Source organism: Ruditapes philippinarum, unplaced genomic scaffold (genome assembly GCF_026571515.1).
Source record: "Ruditapes philippinarum isolate M1 unplaced genomic scaffold, ASM2657151v2 ctg17520_1_1_1_1, whole genome shotgun sequence".
NCBI lineage: Eukaryota > Metazoa > Mollusca > Bivalvia > Venerida > Veneridae > Ruditapes > Ruditapes philippinarum.
This window is the reverse complement of record NW_026856889.1, coordinates 1-11,538: the sequence shown is the minus strand read 5'-3', so window position 1 is coordinate 11,538 and position 11,538 is coordinate 1.

Sequence of the window (11,538 nt, the reverse complement as noted above, 5' to 3'; positions counted from 1 at the left end):
TTTTTGAATATTCATAGAATAGTGTCTTGAAATCACTTCTGATGATGCTAAACGTCAACGACACTGGGATGCACAGGGGTACATATTATATCGATTATATATCACATATGTTACACACAAACACCTATTATTCATTGACAAATTGTGATAATTTCAAAATAACGTTTGTCGAATGGAGAAGAAATGTTAAAAGTTTTTGTCAACAGATTAAAATAAATATTACACAGTATTCGAATAGTAACATTATAATTGCTATATGATGGTGTCATTTAAACATTTATATTATTATACCTCATTATATCCTTCAATGTAAAACTCCCATAGGGCTACAATGTGTTCTGATCGAATATCACCCTCCTAGAATATATTCCCCGGGGAATATGTCGTATATCACCTTGGAGCACAAAACTCTTACATAACTCATTCATAAAGCGATAATGCCTTAGTATAATAAAATAAATAACACATGTATGTCGGGGTGATAGAGGATATTGCCAACCCTTGAACTGGCATATTACCCTTGGCTGCGCCTCGGGGTAATATACAACTTCTTGGCTTGACAATATCCACTATCACCCCGACAGCAATATGCTATTTATATATTATTAAACCTCAACATATCCTTCAATGTAAAACTCCCATAGGCCTACAATGTGTTCTGATCGAATATCACCCTCCAAGAATATATTTCCCGGGGGATATTTCTTATATCACCCTGGGGTACATAACTCTTACATAACTCTGTATTGGTAAAAACGATAATTACTTTAGAACCAGTTAGCATAATGCAAAATGACATCCACGTGTTATTTATATAATATTGTTAAGTTAATATTTGACATATAAGTAATATTTAAATGTACATGTTTGTATCCAACCAACATACTATTACGTCAAGTGTCTATTACGGTGGCACAGATGTGACACATGGGTGTCTTTATTTATCTTCTTCCCACGAATTAATTATCTTGTTCCCACGAGATAATATCTTGTTCCCACGAAATAATTATCTTGTGCCCACGACATAATTATAGCCAATCAGAAGCTGTAAAATGGTAATAGATCAGTTACTTCCCCTTATTTAGGTTAATATTTACTTGATTATATATACATTATATTCATGTATAACCATGTAGGTTGATCTTGAAAGTGCCACACTGTAGGGACATACAAAACCTTAACTACCATTTACTGGTGTTTAATAGCGCATACCCTCATCTGGTGACGCATTTGCGTGCAAACTGATCTGGGTCGACACTGGAGGGATACATGTAAGCAGCCTTTCAAAACTCTGTTTTTATAAGGCGGTGGCCCCGCAGTGGTGTTCAGTCCACCACGCGCGAATGAGTAATAATCAAATACAAATGTCTTAAATCAATGTAGCATGAAAAGGACCGTCTTCGCAGCACTCAAGAGAAAAGTCACAAAACCCATTTAACACGTGTTGCGTATATGCTTATAACGACCATTGTCGAACTATATCCCCCGACAAGCAAATGCGTCATCCTGTCAAGGTTAGCACTGTTCGCTGTTGAAATCAGTAGGTCAGATTTTAACTGTCAAAGCAGTTAACCCCTTGATAAGCTCATATGGTTAATACAGGTTAACTGCTTTGTTTGCCAGATAGAGTTGCATATTTTTCTTAACTTTTGACCACTCCACTTGACAGTAAAGGAATATGCAACTCTGTCCACGCCCCTATACCGTTCACAAACTTTCGGGGCGGACAGCTAGACACTCGGACGGACAATGGCAACGCTATATGGGGAGAACACAAACAATGCTAAAACGTATTGCTTCGGTGAGTTAAGAAGACACATACCCCGCGCCCCATCCGGATCTGCAACTGGCCATGCACAATAATGTATGACACATTTTACACAGGGGGTAAACCAGAGGGTAAAATCACGGGTTAGTTGGATAGACTGTTACAGTATCCAATACAATAAATTACAAATTAACATATGAAAAGTTGAGACATTTATCGTTAACCGATTTGGACATTTATGAGCACCTAATTTGTTGCGACATTTTTCGTTAATTTTTGGACATTTATCGTTAAAGGGGTTTTGGACATTTATCGGCGATTGAGACATTTATCGTCAATTTTTGGACATTTATCGTCGTTTGGACATTTTTCGACGTTTGGACATATATCGGCGCTACAGTCTACAATATCATGACAGTGAGAATTGCAGACTCTGTTTGAACGAGCCTGTTCATGAGCGATAAAAGAAAAGCGTACATCTTATACGCCCTCTAGCACCAGCTTAAGCAGTATTCAAAAAGTTAAAGAAGAAATTAACATATTACGCTGTAAGTTTGATTCAGTATAAATGATCCGTTTTGCAATGCTAGGTATTCACAATTAATAAGCATGAATATCTATGCTAAGGTGTTTTCTGTCCTTGCTTCGTAGCCTGCTTTCTTCCTTCCTTCATTGCGTGCTTGCTTCGTTCGTTCGTTTTTTCGTTCCTTCCATCGTTCGTTCCTTCGTTCATTCCTTCGTTCGTTCCTTCATTCGTTCGTTCCTTTCTTCATTCCTTTCTTCCTTCCTATGATGAATTAACGATTTTTCGTGCGAAATAGAACAATTACTCATCAAACACACAATAATTATATTTAAACTTATGTTATTTATACTTTTCATAAATTGTCATTCATTATTTTTAACTGTGCTTTTACGTATTTCATTATTTTTGGTTATTTAATATATGATGTTAAGCTTTGTTCTTTTAATGGCTTATTAAACAGAACAGAACAGAACATGAATTTTATTAAAGACTAAAGCATACAGCTCATCGTCATAACATACAATAATACACACAAATCATATAAATTATAAATAAACTTTACAACAAATTAAACAACGATATCAATTTTATACGCAGAATAACATAATTAACATTTTTAACATTTTTATCGATCGTTTCCTTTCATCAAATTAAAAATTGATTTTGTAATAATTTTGCACTTGTCAAAAACTTGTAAAAAGAGATTTGAACTATTGATTACCGCTATCTGAGCGCATTATTTAATAAATTGCCTTCAGGAAGAAAATTACATAAATGTTTCTTTTTTTTTATTTCTTAAATGTGCTTGCTTATCCATTTTCTTTGTTCACTAAAATGTCTAAGATCATGTAAAGGTAAAATAAATTTCATTACACACTTTTCATTCTCCCTGTATATCTATAGAAAACTTAAACGTGTAAGTGTATGCATTTTAGCAATAAGTACAGTTAAAGTGATATAATATTTTGAGTGGAATTCAAAATATCGCTTTGTTTGTAACCTTTATTACAAATTATTTCAAATTCAGCGCTGTATTATTATTCAAATAATAAGCACCTCAAGACATATAAATTGTTGACATTCCTATGGAAATAATTTGATAAAATTAGATGTTATATTTTGTAAAAGAAAGATGAACATGTATTAGAAAACATCCCGTCATGGCTGGTATTCAGACTCATGACCTCCTGCTTTCGAGAACACTATAGACCACTGAGCCCCTATCGCCGTTTTACGAGGTTGTTCTCATGGCTATGAAGGTAGGATAGCGCTCAATCGTAACAAGAAAAAAATCACATTCATATTTGAGGCCCAAATGCCTTTAAATAATAATTATATGTCAGTTGATGCATGTGTGATTTGTATGAAATTTAGGTCTCAGCCTTTGCTCAAGGCAATTTTTGTGAATATTAAAACAAATTATTGAAGATTAATTGAACTTATAAACTGAACTGATACACATCAACAGCTATGAGAAAAAAAAATACAATATGCGAACGTTATAAAGCTTGACTGTGTGTTTGCTAAAATTCAAATGACCGGTCCTTGTTCTTCTCGTTAAAGGTAAACAAATTAAAAACAATGTGCTATAATTATGCCATATTGTCCTACATTATAGGATTGTCTTCCTATCGTCGCATGGCTCGTTGTCGCGAGCATCAAAGGGCCACTCGTTGTCGCGAGCATCAAAGGGCCACTCGTTGTCGCGAGCATCAAAGGGCCACTCGTTGTCGCGAGCATCAAAGGGCCAATAAGCTAATTCTTACATTTGAGTTAATCGACAATGTGTCATACGCCGCGAGACGACGTGTTTCGCTAGCGACATAACGATAAGCGATAACGCGCCATTTAGCGCTTTGTCGTGTTGTCGTTAGCGACAACACGACGCGCAAAAGTGTAAAAAACCATAACTTTGTGTGAAGTCAAAACATGTTTATTGTAGATTTACAAAGACAATTGTAACAATTATTAATGTTTTCAAATTTCAAATTTGCAAGAGTATATCTTAATCGATTTATATGTAACTTGGACATAATTTTTTGATACATTGTATTTCAGACTGTGAAATACCTAAAACTAGAAACAGATTAAAGATTAAGATAATCTTCTAAAATAAATTTTATTTTGTAGCTCCTTTATGAACATATATTATACGCACTGTAATAAAATATAACAGTATCACGGATAAAGTAAATGGAAAGTTCTCGTGTATTACCACACAAACTGGTATGTTACTGCATTTGATCATTGTATTCATATCAATATATAAATAAAAGTCAAAATTACTTATTTTACTTATTGTTAAAAACTATTTGTTACCTAAATTTTCATAGAACAAATCAAATTTGTTATATATCATCACCAATATGCATGTATATTCTGCTATGTTCTGTTCACCAAATTATAGATTATATCTTGGCGCAGCTTTAGAATTATTTCAATACTTTGCCATTAAATTGACTATCAAGACTTTTTCCAATTTTAATAGCGTTACAAATAGCGTACGTTACATTGGAGAAAAAGAAGTATTAGATTTAGAATAGAAATATTATAAAACTGTGGTTAAACAAATTATCACATAATCTTGAGTAACAGTTATTGTCAAAGACCAACGTCATCTACATTTGAAGCACATTCGTCTAGATTTGTTGGTCTTATTAATGCTAACTGCATGTAAGTATGAATAAAGAATTAAAAATAAAAAGAATACTAAATCTAACTTTCGCTTTTCATTCCATAAAAAGAAAAATAACTGGCCTTTGGTTTACTTTGTAGCAAAATACCAGTTAATTTCTTTGTGCTGACCGTTGATTGACCAGGAGATAGTGAAGAAAACGATTGCGTCCGAATATTAAATTGTTATTGCGTGAACAAAGTCATAAACTATCTCATAAAAAATAACCTTTTTATAAACCAACGTGACTGTCATATCAATGTTTTAATCTAAAAAAAATTTCAGAAACATTCCTTTCAGGTTATTTAAAACCAGTTATTGTACGAAATATTAAAATAAAAACGTATATACTGCGTGTCACGTCACAAAAACCTGATCTACATAATTATGTAAGGCATTTAATTTGTTTAATGTCCACAAATGAGTAGCATCTGATAAAATATAACAATTTGATTGTCAACTTGATAAGAACCCACTTGAATTAAGACAATATGTAGTCATATACCACCAGAGAAACGTGTTATTAAACACTACATAAACCATTAACCACTATATGAACTATAATAAAATTTTATTCAATTATCATATAAAATTCGAATAATTTCATACATGTGCTTCTTGGGAGATCATAGATAGATCTATATGACACGTTATTGCAGTCTCAGTAAAAGTCTATTTTTCCCGCCAATTATTTAAATATAATTTGGTCTCTTCTTGATAAGTATGATTTGGGAAGCATCCTCTTTGATTTTGTAATCTGTAAGCTGCAACCCGAGAAACGACACGAATTTGGTTATTTCTAGAGAGGACAGATTTAGCTGCAGTCTTTGCAGGTATAGCAGGTGATATTTTCTTACCACTTAAGTTGCGGTCTCACTTACTCCTGGCAGAGCCCAGTACCACCCGGTAAGTTACTGGGATGATCCTGGGCGATCTGGGGTGAAATTTATTCGTTGCAGTCACACTTATACCGGCATCACTTACGGTTAATTCTCCAACTAACAACCGAAGGATAGCTCCGGGCCCGTCAAGGCAGAGCCCAGGTGAAGCTACGTTCCTAACCGGTTCTTACCCGGGTCTTTCCCGATGACAGCCGGAAAGAGCTCGTTAACCCAGGCAAGAGCCCCGGTCAATTCCAGGCAAGACCCGGTCAATCCAGGCAGAGGCAAGGACCGATCCAGACAGATCCCCAGTGAAACCTGGTGGAAATTGAAAACGGCGCAGAAAATACATTAATTTTATTTAAAAGACGTTTTGGGTGTTCCATAATAGACAATATAGGCAATAATTAAAACTGTTCCAATGAATAACCTTTAAAACGTGTGTATAAATAATTGATGAACAGAATTTTTAAACGAAAAAAAAATTGGGGTTATCGTGCTCATTTTCGAGTTATCTGCCCTTGAATTGGACATCTTCGTTAAATTCAAGGGCAGATAATTTACAATGAAGGGAAACAGTATAATTTTGTTTCTTGTTTTCGTGAAGCTTACCTTCGTTTAAGTCGATATGCAAAATTTCAAGAACATATTCAGAGTGGATGTTTATTTTCCATTTCTTCTTTTAACCTGTGCATTTTTTCTTTAAAAAATGGCCTATTTTTTAAGAATTTAAAGTACCTTTATTTTCATTAAATAAAAAAAAGAGAAACGGTTTAAGGAATTGCCTGCTATTATGTATTATACTCAATAATAAAAAGAAAAACATAATCCAGAGTTTAAAACAACAATTCATTTAATTATGTGTAAGTTATCTGCCCTTGAAATGACCTCAAATAAGTAGAAAATTCTATATCAGGGGCAGATAACTCGAAAATCAAAACGGCGACCCCAATATTTTTTTCGCTTAAAATGTTTCTGCTATCATATTCTAACAACATGCCAAGTTTAAAGAAATTCTATTAAATAGCTTTAATTTTGTCAAAACTCCTAAATATTATATCTATTGCTTCCCCGGTGTAACCCCGGTCGTTCCCAGCGGAGCTAAGGATGAAGCCAGCAAAGCTATACTTCCCGGATCATCACGGACCATCCCGGTGATATTAAATATTTTTCGAATGCCGGATGTTCCCGGATCATCCCGGACGTTGCTGGCAGAGTTACGGATGTACTCCGGTTGTTCCTGGATCAACCCGGAAGTTTACCGGGGCTCTGCCGGGATGTTAGTGAGACTGTAGCTTTAGCTGAATTGGGAAACCATAAGAATAGTAATCCAGCGGTCACTGGTTCGGTCTTCTGGTAAGACGTAATATCTCCATTAAAAAGAAATGAGCTGCGCCATTACAAAACCAACATAATGGGTTTGCGACCAGCATGGATCCCGACCAGCCTGCGCATCCACGCAGTCTGATCAGGATCCATGTTGTTCGCTATCAGTTTCTCTACTTGTAATAGAGTTTGTAAGCGATCAACATGGATCCTGATCAGACTGCGCGGATGATCACGGCTCAAATATTGATTTCAGACATTGAATCTAACATTAATAGTCATTTGCCTTTCACCGCTTATTTAGATATGTGGTATAAAAAGTCGGTTACATGCAAAGAAATTGGTCATAACTGGTTAAATATCAAGGAAAGTCGGTTAGGTATGAACAACACAAAAAACAACAACAAAAAACAAGCATACACTAATCTGGATCTTCATTGGTGACAAATTGACAACAAGGCCATAACCGGTTTTTGATATTCCGATGATGCAGAAGCCTTGCTTAATAAATACTGTTTCAAACATTTGACTGTTACCTGGAACCTCAGGGAAGCGATCACTATGTTGTTGTCTGCACATTGTCTGATAATGGTTATACATGTAATTTTTGCCACAGTATTTTACATGTTTTTCAGCAGTCGACGTATATTTGAACTTTGCACAGAGTGTCATGGTTTAAAGAACAATTATTCTCCACTATTTATCGTCGTAGATTAAATATTTACTTGATGAAACTGAACCTGAAATGTTTATACACATTTGAAATGAATTTATTGAAATTTGTGCAAGATATTGGCATATTAACAGTTGATCCAAATGTTGGTCTTGATCCTAAAATTTATCCGATTCAATTTGTATTAACAATGAAAATAAATTCCGGATCATTTAATCATGATCTTTTCTCAGTAAACACGGAGCCAGAAGATGAGATGGTTTTGACCCCTGGTATTGCTTTAAGTTTGTACATGTAACATCCGAGGTTAGCCAATATCATTTTTACTGATTCAGCACTGTGTTTATGCGCCGTAAAACCAAACAAAATAGTTATGAAGTTGACATTTACATTCATCTAAACTTAAAATAAATACCTCCTTGTTACGCTCAGCACATTGTCTCATAATGTATACAGTTTGTGCTATATTATTAAAAAAACTTTTTAGTAGTTACATGTACAAAGTTATGTAGCGGACACAAAAATGTAATGGTCATTCCAGTAATTGCGTCTGAAAGATGGCTTTTTTCCATTGTTCTTTTCAGCCCAACTAAACCATTTTAGCCACACAGAACCTTTACGGAATGAAATAGTTACAAACAAGAGCTGTCACAGAAAGTGACAAATGCCCGCGAAGGATTCTTGTTATAAACCACATATTACATGTTTAGTGTGGAGCTAAATATTGACAAAGTTCGAACCCAGGCAGTGACCTTTAAGTGAGACAAAGAAACCTGGGTCTTGTTCACAACACATTGTCCATCTATGGTGACTTTATATTTTTAAATAAAAATTGAAACTTTCATGAATATGGAAGTTACAGAGCAGACACAATAACCACCATTTATATGTATATAACATAAATATTGAAAAAAGTTAAACCCCAGCAGTGACCCTGAACTAACGCGTAGGAACACGGGTCTTTAGGGCAAAACATTTAACATATATGATTATTTCATATATGAAATACAAAATACGAGGGTTGTCCCAATATTCTGTGACAAGATTGATTAAAAGCTAAATAAAACAGGTACGAATTTGATATTTTAATATGTTATAAACCCATATAATTTAAACATTTTCACAAATTTTCATAGATAAATATCAACAAACAACAAAAATATGCCATAAACACCATGGCAACTAACTGAATCGCGGCGCACGTCCAACGTCAAAGACGGCGTTAAATCTATATAAGGCGCCTTTCTCAAATACTCTCAATGGCTTTCAACGCAATAATGGTACCCATAAATCGTCAATTTCTGACTTAAATCATGTGGTTGTTAATGTCTGTTGAATGTTTGGATGGCATACATTAATTTTTGCTATACGCAAACTTCCGGTCTCGTTACTCCTGTTTTTAGCTGTAGGAAATAGGCGACGAAGATCGGTCTTCCTATCCGTGTTTTCCTTTTTTTCGCTTTTTGTAGCGCAAAACTCTGGTTCCGTTCATGCCTTTTGTACACAAATGCTCAGAATATGTTGCTAAACAGTTATATTTGGTATATTTGTTAAAAATCGTTACATGTGTCATCTCGAAATAGTCATGAAACCTGAGTGACATGTTCACTGCGCCGTAAATTCTTCGAACGTCGCCATTTTAACTTTCCTATTTTATATGAGATATTTTCATTTATTCGCATCTTTTTCGTTTTTTAAGTTATTTAACTAAAATTTTCAGAGATGATTTAAACATAGCAGCAGAGGAAGTCAACGTGACATTGTGCAGACACATCATCAGATATTTGAAACATACGTAATTAATTTCAGCCTATTCATAACAAAATGTAAATTATTTGACGTGCGCCGGCAACTCAAACCAATGTCGTTAATACTAAAAATTTCTATGTAACTAGGGTAAATTTTTTGTAAATGATTTGTTGTAATGTTAAATAATAAACTTAACCGTTATATGTGTGAATTATTTTCTATTGGCGTTAAAAATGAACCGACTATAAAATTTGTCACGGACTTTTGGGACAACCCTCGTATAATCCTTTCATGCATATTAGTTTCAGAGCAGACAAGACCATCTCTGCCTATATGTATATTAACATCCAAATTGACAAAGTTTGAACCCCCACAGTGACCTTGACCTTAGTCGTAGAAACCCCGAGTCTTGTTTGCGACACACCATACATCTATAGTAAATTCAAATGTGAAAGAAAAATTAAAATCCTTTCATGCATGCACAAGTTTCAGAGTGGGCATTACCACCACCTTCTATATTTATATAACATAAAGATTTAAAATTACAAAGTTTGAACCCCCACAGTGACCTTAACCTTAGTCACAGTGACCTTAACCTTAGTCAAGAAACCCAGGTCTTGTTCACGACACATCATACATCTACGGGTATTTCATATGTGAAAGAAAAATTAAAGTCCTTTCAGGCATACTGAAGTTTCTGAGCGAACATGACCACCAGCATCTATATTTATATATTATAAAAATTGACAAAGTTTGAACCTCCACAGTGACCTTGACCTTAGTGGTAAGAAACCAAGGTCTTGTTCGAGACATACCATACATCTATGGTTATTTCATATATAAAGGAAAAATTAAAATCCTTTCATGCATACTGCAGTTTCAGAGCGGACAAGATCACCACCTTCTTTATTAATATCACATAAAGAAATGACAAAGTTTGAGCCCCCCACAGTGACCTTGACCTTAGTGGTAAAAACCCGAGTCTTGTTCGCGACACACCATACATCTATGGTTAGTTCATATATAAAAGAAAAATTAAAATCGTTTCATGCATACTGCAGTTTCAGAGCGGACAAGATCACCACCTTCTATATTAATATCACACAAAGAAATGACAAAGTTTGAGCCCCCATAGTGACCTTGACCTTAGTTGTAGGAACCCAGGTCTTGTTCGCGACACACCATACATCTATGGTTATTTCATATATAAAAGAAAATTAAAATCCTTCCATGCATACTGAAGTTTCAGAGCGAACACGACCACCACCGTCTATAATTATTTAACATAAAAATGACAAAATTTTAACCCCCACAGTGACATTGACCTTAGTTGTAGGAATCCGAATCTTATTGGCGACACACCATACATCTATGGTTATTTCATATGTGAAAGAAAAATTAAAATCCTTCCATGCATACTGAAGTTTTAGAGCGAACACGACCACCACCGTCTATAATTATTTAACATAAAAATGACAAAGTTTGAACCTCCACAGTGACCTTGACCTTAGTAGTAGAAACCCGAGTCTTGTTCGCGACACACCAAACACCATGATTATTTCATATGTAAAAGAAAAATTACAATCCTTCCATGCATACTGAAGTTTCAGAGCGGACACGACCACCACCTTCTATATTAATATAACATAATAAATGACAAAGTTTAAACCCCCACAGTGACCTTGACCTTAGTCGTAGGAACCCGAGTCTTGTTTGCCAAATTGCCACACACCATACATCTATGGTTATTTTATATATGAACGAAAAATTAAAATCCCTTCATACATACTGAAGTTTCAGAGCGGACACGACCACCACTGTTTATATGTATAAAGCGGGACGGACGGACGGACGGACAGACGGACGGACTGACGGACGGTTCGATTTTAATATGCCTCCCTTCGGGTCATAAAAAAAATTTGTGCAGACTCTGGGGTTTTC